This window comes from Lissotriton vulgaris, chromosome 8 (assembly GCF_964263255.1).
Source record: "Lissotriton vulgaris chromosome 8, aLisVul1.2, whole genome shotgun sequence".
NCBI lineage: Eukaryota > Metazoa > Chordata > Amphibia > Caudata > Salamandridae > Lissotriton > Lissotriton vulgaris.
Genome location: NC_141696.1, coordinates 1,532,555,099 through 1,532,570,268, shown reverse-complemented (window position 1 = coordinate 1,532,570,268; position 15,170 = coordinate 1,532,555,099). Strand labels below are relative to the sequence as shown.

At 44.1% G+C, this 15,170-nt stretch overlaps 4 non-coding genes across 4 annotated transcripts; all 4 read left to right on the top strand.

Annotated features, from left to right (window-relative positions):
- The first annotated feature begins 1,132 nt into the window (after positions 1-1,132).
- Positions 1,133-1,205, top strand: TRNAF-GAA (transfer RNA phenylalanine (anticodon GAA)). Its single transcript has one exon. It is a non-coding gene; the product is annotated as a tRNA-Phe (tRNA).
- Positions 1,206-4,617: 3,412 nt separating this feature from the next.
- TRNAF-GAA (transfer RNA phenylalanine (anticodon GAA)) lies at positions 4,618-4,690 on the top strand. The gene has a single exon. It is a non-coding gene; the product is annotated as a tRNA-Phe (tRNA).
- Positions 4,691-9,273: 4,583 nt separating this feature from the next.
- On the top strand, positions 9,274-9,346 carry TRNAY-GUA (transfer RNA tyrosine (anticodon GUA)). Its single transcript has one exon. It is a non-coding gene; the product is annotated as a tRNA-Tyr (tRNA).
- Positions 9,347-10,438: 1,092 nt separating this feature from the next.
- Positions 10,439-10,511, top strand: TRNAF-GAA (transfer RNA phenylalanine (anticodon GAA)). The gene has a single exon. It is a non-coding gene; the product is annotated as a tRNA-Phe (tRNA).
- The last annotated feature ends 4,659 nt before the right edge of the window (positions 10,512-15,170 follow it).

The following is a 15,170-nucleotide window of genomic DNA, read 5'->3' as shown; positions in this document are numbered from 1 at the left end:
TGAAGATCTAAAGGTCCCTGGTTCAATCCCGGGTTTCGGCACAGTTGAGAGGTTCCTTGCTTCTAACAAAATAGGTCTTGGAACCAGCTGTAGTACTTTTTTCTCTATCAACATTTTTATCAACTGATCTACAAAATGATCAATTCAACATAGACGTTGCTTTCTGTCCTCCTTTTAAAATTTCTTCCACCTATCTTGCCTTCAGGTTTGACTATGAATGTTTCCCATTTCGTCCTTTTTTGTAAAGTAAACTCTTGTCTGCATCACATTCCACTTCCCCTTGAACACAGATGTCAGTAGTCAGATGACATTGCTTACCTACTCATGGCAAATATATCTGGGTAATATAGTGCTAGTCCATTCAGAGTTAAAAAAACAACTACCTAACCTGGATCCCAAAAATGCTATTTACCCATTGCACCAGTTAACTGCGGAATGATACAGGACTCCTTAAAAAATATCTCTAAAATATGAGGTTAAAAATCCAGGTCCTGCATCTATTTTGTTAAATGGTTCAAATTAAAGTATGAAGACCCCAGCTATCAGAATGCCGAAATAGCTCAGTTGGGAGAGCGTTAGACTGAAGATCTAAAGGTCCCTGGTTCAATCCTGGGTTTTGGCACAGTTGAGAGGTTCCTTGCTTCTAATAAAATAGGTCTTGGAATCAGCTGTAGTACTTTTTCTCTATTCATCAAATTCTTTCCAACTGATCTACAACACAATCAATTTAACATAGACTTTGCTTTATGTCCTCCTTCTAAACTTGCTTCCACCTCTCTTACCTTCAGGTTTGACAATGAATATTTCCCATTTCATGCTTTTTTGTAAAGTAAACTCTTGTCTGCATTACCTTCCACTTCCCCTTGAACACAGATGTCAGTAGTCAGATGACATTGCTTACCTACGCATGCCAAATACGTCTGGGTAATATAGTGCTAGTCCATTTGGAGTTAAAAAAAAAATGACCTAACCTGGATCCCAAAAATATTATTTACCCATTGCACCAGTTAACTGCTGAATGATACAGGACTCCTTAAAACATATCTCTAACATATGAGGTCAAATATCCAGGTCATGCATCTATTTAGTTAAATGGTTCAAATCAAAGTATGAAGACTACAGCTAGCAGCAGGCCGAAATAGCTCAGTTGGGAGAGCGTTAGACTGAAGATCTAAAGGACCCTGGTTCAATCCCGGGTTTCGGCACAGTTGAGAGGTTCCTTGCTTCTAACAAAATAGGTCTTGGAATCAACTGTAGTACTTTTTCTCTATTCATCAAATTTTTTCCAACTGATCTGCAACACAATCAATTTAACATAGACTTTGCTTTATGTCCTCCTTCTAAACTTGCTTCCACCTATCTTACCTTCAGGTTTGACAATGAATATTTCCCATTTCATGCTTTTTTGTAAAGTAAACTCTTGTCTGCATTACCTTCCACTTCCCCTTGAACACAGATGTCAGTAGTCAGATGACATTGCTTACCTACTCATGCCAAATACGTCTGGGTAATATAGTGCTAGTCCATTCGGAGTAAAAAAAAAAAATGACCTAACCTGGATCCCAAAAATATTATTTACCCATTGCACCAGTTAACTGCTGAATGATACAGGACTCCTTAAAACATATCTCTAACATATAAGGTCAAATATCCAGGTCATGCATCTATTTAGTTAAATGGTTCAAATCAAAGTATGAAGACTACAGCTAGCAGCAGGCCGAAATAGCTCAGTTGGGAGAGAGTTGACTTGCTTCTAACAACATAGGTCTTGGAATCAGCTGTAGTACTTTTTCTCTATTCATCAAATTTTTTCCAACTGATCTACAACACAATCAATTTAACATAGACTTTACTTTATGTCCTCCTTCTAAACTTGCTTCCACCTATCTTACCTTCAGGTTTGACAATGAATATTTCCCATTTCATGCTTTTTTGTAAAGTAAACTCTTGTCTGCATTACCTTCCACTTCCCCTTGAACACAGATGTCAGTAGTCAGATGACATTGCTTACCTACTCATGCCAAATATATCTGGGTAATATAGTGCTAGTCCATTCAGAGTTAAAAAAACAACTACCTAACCTGGATCCCAAAAATGCTATTTACCCATTGCACCAGTTAATTGCGGAATGATACAGGACTCCTTAAAACATATCTCTACCATATGAGGTTAAAACTCCAGGTCCTGCATCTATTTTGTTAAATGGTTTAAATTAAAGTATGAAGACCACAGATATTAACAGGCCAAAATAGCTCAGTTGGGAGAGCGTTAGACTGAAGATCTAAAGGTCCCTGGTTCAATCCCGGGTTTCGGCACAGTTGAGAGGTTCCTTGCTTCTAACAAAATAGGTCTTGGAACCAGCTGTAGTACTTTTTTCTCTATCAACATTTTTATCAACTGATCTACGAAATGATCAATTCAACATAGACTTTGCTTTCTGTCCTCCTTTTAAACTTTCTTCCACCTATCTTGCCTTCAGGTTTGACTATGAATGTTTCCCATTTCGTCCTTTTTTGTAAAGTAAACTCTTGTCTGCATCACATTCCACTTCCCCTTGAACACAGATGTCAGTAGTCAGATGACATTGCTTACCTACTCATGCCAAATATATCTGGGTAATATAGTGCTAGTCCATTCAGAGTTCAAAAAACAACTACCTAACCTGGATCCCAAAAATGCTATTTACCCATTGCACCAGTTAACTGCGGAATGGTACAGGACTCCTTAAAACATATCTCTACCATATGAGGTTAAAAATCCAGGTCCTGCATCTATTTTGTTAAATAGTTCAAATTAAAGTATGAAGACCCCAGCTAACAGAAGGCCGAAATAGCTCAGTTGGGAGAGCGTTAGACTGAAGATCTAAAGGTTCCTGGTTCAATCCCAGGTTTTGGCACAGTTGAGAGGTTCCTTGCTTCTAACGAAATAGGTCTTGGAATCAGCTGTAATACTTTTTCTCTATTCATCAAATTATTTCCAACTGATCTACAACACAATCAATTTAACATAGTCTTTGCTTTATGTCCTCCTTCTAAACTTGCTTCCACCTCTGACGTAAATAATTAATTTACTCTCTTAATTTCTATGCAGGTAAGTACTTAATCAATAGCAACTCAATCGGAATGAAAAAAGACAGAGTCCGTGGTGTTAGAGTTTCTAAGGGTTTTATTCCTCATAAAGGAATGGTCTAGACCAGGATATCATGTTCTGACCACCACAGGGGTGTCAGAAGGGATAGAGCGCTCCCGTTTATTAACAATACATAGCTTATATACTTAATTCACATCATAGGCAATAGTGTAGGAGGCGTAACAGCTGAGAGAAGACAAGATAACAGTATACACGTGTTACTAGTACGTAATCAAGAGGCGTAAACTAGGCGTGAATCAGAGGTGTGTGCTAGAAACGTCACTGATAGGTGACGCAAGTGGGTGGCACCAAGGGGTGGTGCTAACAGAATTGTTGCAGTGTCAGCAGAAATCGGAAGCTTGGATGCGCGCGCAGCTGCATGACGTGTGATTGACGGGGTGCAGGGGACTTGACATTTACACTGACGGAAAGAGACAGAAGTCTGGCATGTCAGACCAACTTGTACTTTTATCGTATCTGATATCTGATGTTTAGGAACCATACTATCTGGGCGGAAAGGTCTCTAGGGCAGAAGCTATTCTATGCTAACTGTGGATGCGTGTATAAGCGCCTAAGTGTCTACATGAGAAGCGTGGGGGCACGGGGCCTTCCATGGAAGCATGGTAACAGAGGCTATGAATTACTTGCATTGAGACAGGTCGGCCCTTTGGCTCTGCAGCTGGAGAAGATGTTTACTGGAGCTAGTAGGCAGGAATGCATTCTCGAGGAGCGGAACAGATAACTCGAAGGTTATAGTCAGTCTTGGCAGAAAGCAGGCTGAGCTGAGCGCGAGGGGCCGCGCTGAAAGTAAGTCAGAGTTCACGGGTACAGAGGTAGCCTGGGCAGAGGCTGTCAGAGTCAGGAAGCCAAAAGAGGCTCGATGGCAGAAATCAGGGCCTACTCTGCCAGAGCAGGGAAACATGTAAAATGTACTACAAAAAGACGGTGGCATAGCATACTTAGGAACGGACTATATAATCCATTCAGGGTGGATCTGAAAGAGGACAGGTTAACGTTGGACGCAAATGTATTTGCGTCTTCATAGCTGGCACAGGAGGGAAGTTACATGCACTTTAAGCTGGTACATGGAGTCGGTGGGGTACGCGCTAGGGAACATAACATGACCAAAAATTTATATTTCCTCACCTCTCTTACCTTCAGGTTTGACAATGAATATTTCCCATTTCATGCTTTTTTGTAAAGTAGACTCTTGTCTGCATTACCTTCCACTTCCCCTTGAACACAGATGTCAGTAGTCAGATGACATTGCTTACCTACTCATGCCAGATATATATGGGTAATATAGTGCTAGTCCATTCAGAGTTAAAAAAAACAACTACCTAACCTGGATCCCAAAAATGCTATTTACCCATTGCACCAGTTGATTGCGGAATGATACAGGACTCATTAAAACATCAAAAATCCAGGTCCTGCATCTATTTTGTTAAATGGTTTAAATTAAAGTATGAAGACCACAGCTATAAGCAGGCCGAAATAGCTCAGTTGGGAGAGCGTTAGACTGAAGATCTAAAGGTCCCTGGTTCAATCCCGGGTTTCGGCACAGTTGAGAGGTTCCTTGCTTCTAACAAAATAGGTCTTGGAATCAGCTGTAGTACTTTTTTCTCTATCAACATTTTTATTAACTGATCTACAAAATGATCAATTCAACATAGACTTTGCTTTCTGTCCTCCTTTTAAACTTTCTTCCACCTATCTTGCCTTCAGGTTTGACTATGAATGTTTCCCATTTCGTCCTTTTTTGTAAAGTAAACTCTTGTCTGCATCACATTCCACTTCCCCTTGAACACAGATGTCAGTAGTCAGATGACATTACTTACCTACTCATGCCAAATATATCTGGGTAATATAGTGCTAGTCCATTCAGAGTTAAAAAAACAACTACCTAACCTGGATCCCAAAAATGCTATTTACCCATTGCACCAGTTAACTGGGGAATGATACGGACTCCTTAAAACATATCTCTACCATATGAGGTTAAAAATCCAGGTCCTGCATCTATTTTGTTAAATGGTTCAAATTAAAGTATGAAGACAACAGCTATAAGCAGGCCGAAATAGCTCAGTTGGGCGAGCGTTAGACTGAAGATCTTAAGGTCTCTGGTTCAATCCTAGGTTTCGGCACAGTTGAGAGGTTCCTTGCTTCTAACAAAATAGGTCTTGGAATCAGCTGTAGTACTTTTTCTCTATTCATCAAATTTTTTCCAACTGATCTACAACACAATCAATTTAACATAGACTTTGCTTTATGTCCTCCTTCTAAACTTGCTTCCACCTCTCTTACCTTCAGGATTGACAATGAATATTTCCTATTTCATGCTTTTTTGTAAAGTAAACTTTTGTCTGCATTACCTTCCACTTCCCCTTGAACACAGATGTCAGTAGTCAGATGACATTGCTTACCTACTCATGCCAAATACGTCTGGGTAATATAGTGCTAGTCCATTCGGAGTTAAAAAAAAAATGACCTAACCTGGATCCCAAAAATATTATTTACCCATTGCACAAGTTAACTGCTGAATGATACAGGACTCCTTAAAACATATCTCTAACATATAAGTTCAAATATCCAGGTCATGCATCCATTTAGTTAAATGGTTCAAATCAAAGTATGAAGACTACAGCTAGCAGCAGGCCGAAATAGCTCAGTTGGGAGAGCGTTAGACTGAAGATCTAAAGGTCCCTGGTTAAATCCTGGGTTTCGGCACTGTTGAGAGGTTCCTTCTTTCTCACAAAGTAAGTCTTGGAATAAGCAGTAGTACTTTTTTCTCTATCAACATTTTTATCAACTGATCTACAAAATGATCAATTCAACATAGACTTTGCTTTCTGTCCTCCTTTTGAACTTTCTTCCACCTATCTTGCCTTCAGGTTTGACTATGAATGTTTCCCATTTCGTCCTTTTTTGTAAAGTAAACTCTTGTCTGCATCACATTCCACTTCCCCTTGAACACAGATGTCAGTAGTCAGATGACATTGCTTACCTACTCATGCCAAATATATCTGGGTAATATAGTGCTAGTCCATTCAGAGTTAAAAAAACAACTACCTAGCCTGGATCCCAAAAATGCTATTTACCCATTGCACCAGTTAACTGCGGAATGATACAGGACTCCTTAAAACATATCTCTACCATATGAGGTTAAAAATCCAGGTCCTGCATCTATTTTGTTAAATGGTTCAAATTAAAGTATGAAGACCCCAGCTATCAGAAGGCCGAAATAGCTCAGTTGGGAGAGCGTTAGACTGAAGATCTAAAGGTCCCTGGTTCTATCCCGGGTTTCGGCACAGTTGAGAGGTTCCTTGCTTCTAACAAAATAGGTCTTGGAATCACCTGTAGTACTTTTTCTCTATCCATCAAATTTTTTCCAACTGATCTACAACACAATCAATTTAAAATAGACTTTGCTTTATATCCTCCTTCTAAACTTGCTTCCACCTCTCTTACCTTCAGGTTTGACAATGAATATTTCCCATTTCATGCTTTTTTGTAAAGTAAACTCTTGTCTGCAGTACCTTCCACTTCCCCTTGAACACAGATGTCAGTAGTCAGATGACATTGCTTACCTACTCATGCCAAATATATCGGGGTAATATAGTGCTAGTCCATTCAGAGTTAAAAAAACAACTACCTAACCTGGATCCCAAAAATGCTATTTACCCATTGCACCAGTTAATTGCGGAATGATACAGGACTCCTTAAAACATATCTCTACCATATGAGGTTAAAAATCCAGGTCCTGCATTTATTTTGTTAAATGGTTTAAATTAAAGTATGAAGACCACAGCTATAAGCAGGCAGAAATAGCTAAGTTGGGAGAGCGTTAGACTGAAGATCTAAAGGTCCCTGGTTCAATCCCGGGTTTCGGCACAGTTGAGAGGTTCCTTGCTTCTAACAAAATAGGTCTTGGAATCAGCTGTAGTACTTTTTTCTCTATCAACATTTTTATCAACTGATCTACAAAATGACCAATTCAACATAGACTTTGCTTTCTGTCCTCCTTTTAAACTTTCTTCCACCTATCTTGCCTTCAGGTTTGACTATGAATGTTTCCCATTTCGTCCTTTTTTGTAAAGTAAACTCTTGTCTGCATCACATTCCACTTCCCCTTGAACACAGATGTCAGTAGTCAGATGACATTGCTTACCTACTCATGCCAAATATATCTGGGTAATATAGTGCTAGTCCATTCAGAGTTAAAAAAACAACTACCTAACCTGGATCCCAAAAATGCTATTTACCCATTGCACCAGTTAACTGGGGAATGATACAGGACTCCTTAAAACATATCTCTACCATATGAGGTTAAAAATCCAGGTCCTGCATCTATTTTGTTAAATGGTTCAAATTAAAGTATGAAGACCACAGATATCAGCAGGCCGAAATAGCCCAGTTGGGAGAGTGTTAGACTGAAGATCTAAAGGTCCCTGGTTAGATCCCGGGTTTCGGCACTGTTGAGAGGTTCTTTGCTTCTAACAAAATAGGTCTTGGAATCAGCTGTAGCCCTTTTTTCTGTATTCATCAAATTTTTTCCAACTGATCTACACCACAATCAATTTAACATAGACTTTGCTTTCTGTCCTCCTTCTAGACTTGCTTCCACCTCTCTTGCCTTCAGGTTTGGCTATGAATGTTTCCCATGTCATGCTTTTTTGTAAAGTAAACTCTGGTCTGCATTACCTTCCACTTCCCCTTGAACACAGATGTCAGTGGTCAGATGACATTGCTTACCTACTCAAGCAAAATACGTCTGGGTAATATAGTGCTAGTCCATTCGGAGTTAAAAAAAAAATGACCTAACCTGGATCCCAAAAATAGTATTTACCCATTGCACCAGTTAACTGCTGAATGATACAGGACTCCTTAAAACATATCTCTAACCTATAAGGTCAAATATCCAGGTCATGCATCTATTTTGTTAAATGGTTCAAATCAAAGTATGAAGACAACAGCTAGCAGGAGGCAGAAATAGCACAGTTGGAAGAGCGTTAGACTGAAGATCTAAAGGTCCCTGGTTCAATCCCGGTTTTAGGCACTGTTGAGAGGTTCCTTGCTTCTCACAAAATAAGTCTTGGAATCAGCTGTAGTACTTTTTTCTCTATCAACATTTTTATCAACTGATCTACAAAATGATCAATTCAACATAGACTTTGCTTTCTGTCCTCCTTTTAAACTTTCTTCCACCTATCTTGCCTTCAGGTTTGACTATGAATGTTTCCCATTTCGTCCTTTTTTGTAAAGTAAACTCTTGTCTGCATCACATTCCACTTCCCCTTGAACACAGATGTCAGTAGTCAGATGACATTGCTTACCTACTCATGCCAAATATATCTGGGTAATATAGTGCTAGTCCATTCAGAGTTAAAAAAACAACTACCTAACCTGGATCCCGAAAATGCTATTTACCCGTTGCACCAGTTAACTGGGGAATGATACAGGACTCCTTAAAACATATCTCTACCATATGAGGTTAAAAATCAAGGTCCTGCATCTATTTTGTTAAATGGTTCAAATTAAAGTATGAAGACCCCAGCTATCAGAAGGCCGAAATAGCTCAGTTGGGAGAGCATTAGACTGAACATCTAAAGGTCCCTGGTCAATCCCGGGTTTCGGCACAGTTGAGAGGTTCCTTGCTTCTAACAAAATAGGTCTTGGAATCAGCTGTAGTACTGTTTCTCTATTCATCAAATTTTTTCCAACTGATCTACAACACAATCAATTTAACATAGGCTTTGCTTTATGTCCTCCTTCTAAACTTGCTTCCACCTCTCTTACCTTCAGGTTTGACAATGAATATTTCCCATTTCATGCTTTTTTGTAAAGTAAACTCTTGTCTGCATTACCTTCCACTTCCCCTTGAACACAGATGTCAGTAGTCAGATGACATTGCTTACCTACTCATGCCAAATATATCTGGGTAATATAGTGCTAGTCCATTCAGAGTTAAAAAAAACAACTACCTAACCTGGATCCCAAAAATGCTATTTACCCATTGCACCAGTTAACTGCAGAATGATACAGGACTCCTTAAAACATATCTCTACCATATGAGGTTAAAAATCCAGGTCCTGCATCTATTTTGTTAAATGGTTTAAATTAAAGTATGAAGACCATAGCTAGAAGCAGGCTGAAATAGCTCAGTTGGGAGAGCGTTAGACTGTAGATCTAAAGGTCCCTGGTTCAATCCTGGGTTTCGGCACAGTTGAGAGGTTCCTTGTTTCTACAAAATAGGTCTTGCAATCAGCTGTAATACTTTTTCTCTATTCATCAAATTTTTTCCAACTGATCTACAACACAATCAATTTAACATAGACTTTGCTTTATGTCCTCCTTCTAAACTTGCTTCCACCTCTCTTACCTTCAGGTTTGACAATTAATATTTCCCATTTCATGCTTTTTTGTAAAGTAAACTCTTGTCTGCATTACCATCCACTGCCCCTTGAACACAGATGTCAGTAGTCAGATGACATTGCTTACCTACTCATGCCAAATACGTCTGGGTAATATATTGCTAGTCCATTCGGAGTTAAAAAAAAAAAAAGACCTAACCTGGATCCCAAAAATATTATTTACCCATTGCACCAGTTAACTGCTGAATGATACAGGACTCCTTAAAACATATCTCTAACATATAAGTTCAAATATCCAGGTCATGCATCCATTTAGTTAAATGGTTCAAATCAAAGTATGAAGACTACAGCTAGCAGCAGGCCGAAATAGCTCAGTTGGTAGAGCGTTAGACTGAAGATCTAAAGGTCCCTGGTTAAATCCTGGGTTTCGGCACTGTTGAGAGGTTCCTTGTTTCTCACAAAGTAAGTCTTGGAATCAGCTGTAGTACTTTTTTCTCTATCAACATTTTTATCAACTGATCTACAAAATGATCAATTCAACATAGACGTTGCTTTCTGTCTTCCTTTTAAACTTTCTTCCACCTATCTTGCCTTCAGGTTTGACTATGAATGTTTCCCATTTCGTCCTTTTTAGTAAAGTAAACTCTTATCTGCATCACATTCCACTTCCCCTTGAACACAGATGTCAGTAGTCAGTTGACATTGCTTACCTACTCATGCCAAATATATCTGGGTAATATAGTGCTAGTCCATTCAGAGTTAAAAAAACAACTACCTAACCTGGATCCCAAAAATGCTATTTACCCATTGCACCAGTTAACTGCGGAATGATACAGGACTCCTTAAAACATATCTCTACCATATGAGGTTAAAAATCAAGGTCCTGCATCTATTTTGTTAAATGGTTCAAATTAAAGTATGAAGACCCTAGCTATCAGAAGGCCGAAATAGCTCAGTTGGGAGAGCGTTAGACTGAAAATCTAAAGGTCCCTGGTTCAATCCCGGGTTTCGGCACAGTTGGGAGGTTCCTTGCTTCTAACAAAATAGGTCTTGGAATCAGCTGTAGTACTTTTTCTCTATTCATCAAATTTTTTCCAACTGATCTACAACACAATCAATTTAACATAGACTTTGCTTCATGTCCTCCTTCTAAACTTGCTTCCACCTCTCTTACCTTCAGGTTTGACAATGAATATTTCCCATTTCATGCTTTTTTGTAAAGTAAACTCTTGTCTGCATCACATTCCACTTCCCCTTGAACACAGATGTCAGTAGTCAGATGACATTGCTTACCTACTCATGCCAAATATATCTGGGTAATATAGTGCTAGTCCATTCAGAGTTAAAAAAACAACTACCTAACCTGGATCCCAAAAATGCTATTTACCCATTGCACCAGTTAACTTGGGAATGATACAGGACTCCTTAAAACATATCTCTACCATATGAGGTTAAAAATCCAGGTCCTGCATCTATTTTGTTAAATGGTTCAAATGAAAGTATGAAGACCCCAGCTATCAGAAGGTGGAAATAGCTCAGTTGGCAGAGCGTTAGACTGAAGATCTAAAGGTCCCTGGTTCAATCCCGGGTTTCGGCACAGTTGAGAAGTTCCTTGCTTCTAACAAAATAGGTCTTGGAATCAGCTGTAGTACTTTTTCTCTATTCATCAAATTTTTTCCAACTGATCTACAACACTATCAATTTAACATAGACTTTGCTTTATGTCCTCCTTCTAAACTTGCTTCCACCTCTCTTACCTTCAGGTTTGACAATGAATATTTCCCATTTCATGCTTTTTTGTAAAGTAAACTTTTGTCTGCATTACCTTCCACTTCCCCTTGAACACAGATGTCAGTAGTCAGATGACATTGCTTACCTACTCATGCCAAATACGTCTGGGTAATATAGTGCTAGTCCATTCGGAGTTAAAAAAAAAAATGACCTAACCTGGATCCCAAAAATATTATTTACCCACTTGTGGGACACCCCCGCGCCGCACGGCCACCAGCTGCTGCGTGTGCCCCATTGCCTGCCTCTGACTCAGCGCCGGCCTCGCTGCCGCCTTGGTCGCTCCCCTTTGGTTTTCGCCGGTTTTTGCCCTAAATTTGTGCTTGTTTTCTTTTTGTGCCGTATGATCGTTTGTTTAGCTGTTTTTCCTCTGTTTTGCCCGCCATTTGTGCCTGTATATTTTGTGCTGTTTTTCTTCCTGTTTTGCCCTCCATTTGTGCCTGCTTAATTGATTGTTACCTCTGTGCCGTGTTTGTCTCCTTCCTGTTTGCCCGCCTACCTCGCCGCCCTCCGCTCTCCCTCCCCGCTTCCCGCTTCCCGCCGCTGCCATTTGCCCCGTCCCTTTTCTCTTCTGTTCCCTCCCCGCTCCTGCCTCCCAGCTGCTCCGCCCACCCGCGCACTTCGCCTTAAATGGCGTCCGTGCAAACGCGCAGCGGTCACAGGCAGCGGGCGCGCCGATTGTGCGCCGAAGGTGCGCCAAAGGTAAGCCCGTCTGCGCCCGTCCGCGACCGGACCGCGCCCAGCGCCAGGACCCCTGGCCCACGAAGACCCCGACCTATCCGCCTGACGTACTCCGCCGCCACCCTCATCGGACTCAACACCGGCCGACTCCCAGAATGCCATCAAGCCACTCCACGACGTACCCACGGACCTTTCAGCTGCCACGCCTGCAAATTCTCCTGCATCCGGACCTGCCTCGCACCAGCACCCGCCAAGTCGAACACCAGCAGCACCCACCTCAAGTGCATCCTGCTCAACACCCGCTCCGTCCACAGACACGCCATCGAACTCTGGAACCTCCTAGACGCCACAGCCCCTGACGTTGCCTTCCTCACGGAGACCTGGATGAACGCCTCTTCAGCTCCCGACATCGCCATCGCTATCCCAGAGCGCTACAAGATCGTCCGGAGGGACCGCAACGCCAACCAGATGGGAGGAGGCATCGCCATCATCCACAAGAACACCATCCGTCTCACGACCAGCACCGACAACACCCTGACCACCGCCGAACACCTGCATTTCCAGATCCACACCAACCCGAACACCACCCTCAGAGGCACCCTGATCTACCGACCCCCTGGACCACGCACACAATTCAGCGAGGACATCGCCGACTTTGTCAGCCCGCTGGCCCTCCCCTCCTCTGACTACATCCTCCTGGGGGACCTCAACTTCCACCTGGAGAACAACAACGACCGCAACACCACCACCCTGCTGGACAACCTCGCCAACCTGGGACTCAAGCAACTGGTGTCCACCCCCACCCACCTCGCCGGACACACACTCGACGCAGTCTTCTCTTCCAGCACAGACATCGACTTCAGCCACGCCACAGAGCTTCAATGGACGGACCACAGCTGCGTCCACTTTACCTTCAAGAGAACGATGACCCACCACCACCAGCAACAGGCCGCCCGCAGAAGCTGGAACAAGATCACAGCAGACCAGCTCGCCACCTCCCTGAGTCAGCACCCTCCTGCCAGCTCAGCGGACCCTAGCCAGGCCGCCGACAACCTCACGAAGTGGATCAGCATCTGCGCGGACGAGCTCGCCCCGCTGAGGACCCCGCCCAGCAGACCCGGCAGCAAGAAAGCCCCGTGGTTCACCGACGAACTCAAGAGCTCCAAGAAGAACTGCCGAGCCCTCGAGAAAGTCTGGAGAAGGGAACCTACACCGAACAACAGGACCTCCTTCAAGCTTGCCACCCGGAAGCACCACCAGCTGATCCGCGCCGCCAAGAAAACAGCATTCAAGGAACGGTTGGACAACAACGCACACAACTGCAAGGAACTCTTCAACATCGTGAAAGAGCTTTCCAACCCCAGCGCAGGAAACAACGACATCACCCCATCGCAAGACCTCTGCAACTCCCTCGCTTCATACTTCCACAACAAGATCGCGGACATACACAACAGCTTCAACAACCAACCAACGCACACCATGACCGAACAATCACCCCCCACCACCACCCTCCACGCCTGGACCCCGATCAGCACCGAAGACACCATCCGCACGATGAACTCCATCCACTCCGGATCACCGACCGACCCCTGCCCTCACCACGTCTTCAACAAGGCTGACGCTGTCATCGCACCCCACCTGCGAGACATCATCAACACATCCTTCGACACCGCCACCTTCCCTGAGAGCTGGAAACACGCCGAACTCAGCGCTCTACTCAAGAAACCAACAGCGGACCCCACCGAACTCAAGAACTACCGCCCCATCTCGCTCCTCCCGTTTCCAGCCAAAGTCATCGAGAAGACCGTCAACAAGCAGATGGCCGCTTCCTCGAGACGAACGGATCCCTCGACCCCTCACAGTCCGGCTTCCGAGCCAATCACAGCACCGAGACCGCCCTCACCGCCGCCACCGATGACATCCGAGCCCTGATGGACAATGGAGAAACAGAGGCCCTCATCCTCCTAGACCTCTCCGCGGCATTCGACACGGTCTGCCACCGCACCCTAGTACAGCGCCTCAGCAACATCGGAATCCAGGACAAGGCACTGGAATGGATCATCTCCTTCCTCGACGGAAGAACACAGAGAGTCCGCCTACCACCGTACAAGTCAGAGGCCTCCGAAGTCATCTGCGGCGTACCCCAAGGATCCTCGCTGAGCCCAACCCTCTTCAACGTCTACATGAGCCCCCTCGCGGCCATCGTACGCAAACACAACCTCAGCATAATCTCCTACGCCGACGACACCCAGCTGATCCTCTCCCTGACCAACGACCCCGCCTCCGCCAGAGCCAACCTGCACGAAGGGATGAAAGAGGTAGCCGAGTGGATGACGACCAGCCGCCTGAAACTGAACTCTGACAAGACGGAGGTCCTCATCCTGGGCTCTTCCCCCTCCGCCTGGGACGACTCCTGGTGGCCTCCCGCCCTGGGCACCGCACCCAAACCGACAGACCATGCACGCAACCTGGGCTTCATCCTGGACTCCTCCTTCTCCATGACCAGGCAAGTCAACAACGTCTCCTCGGCGTGCTTCAACATCCTACGCATGCTACGGAAGATCTTCCGGTGGATCCCCACCGAGACCAGGAAGACCGTCACCCAGGCCCTCGTCACCAGCCGACTGGACTACGGCAACGCCCTCTACGCCGGTACCACCGCCAAGCTCCAGAAGAGACTCCAGCGGATCCAGAACGCCTCAGCCAGACTCATCCTCGACATCCCACGAACCAGCCACATCACCGGACATCTGAGAGACCTTCACTGGCTCCCTGTCAACAAAAGAATCACCTTCCGCCTCCTCACCCACGCACACAAAGCCCTACACGACCAAGGCCCGAGCTACCTCAACAGCCGGATCAACTTCTACGCTCCCAAACGCCACCTCCGATCAGCCAACCACGCCCTCGCCGCCGTCCCCCGCATCCGAAGAGCGACTACAGGAGGAAGGTCCTTCTCCTACCTGGCCGCCAAGACCTGGAACTCCCTCCCGACCGACCTGCGCCTGACCCAAGACCACCTCTCCTTCAGGAAGAAGCTGAAGACCTGGCTGTTCGTGCAGTAGCGGCATCCCCCCCCCCCCCCCCCAGCGCCTTGAGACCCTACGGGTATGTAGCGCGCTCTATAAGTGTCACTGATTGATTGATTGATTGATTGACCCATTGCACCAGTTAACTGCTGAATGATACAGGACTCCTTAAAAC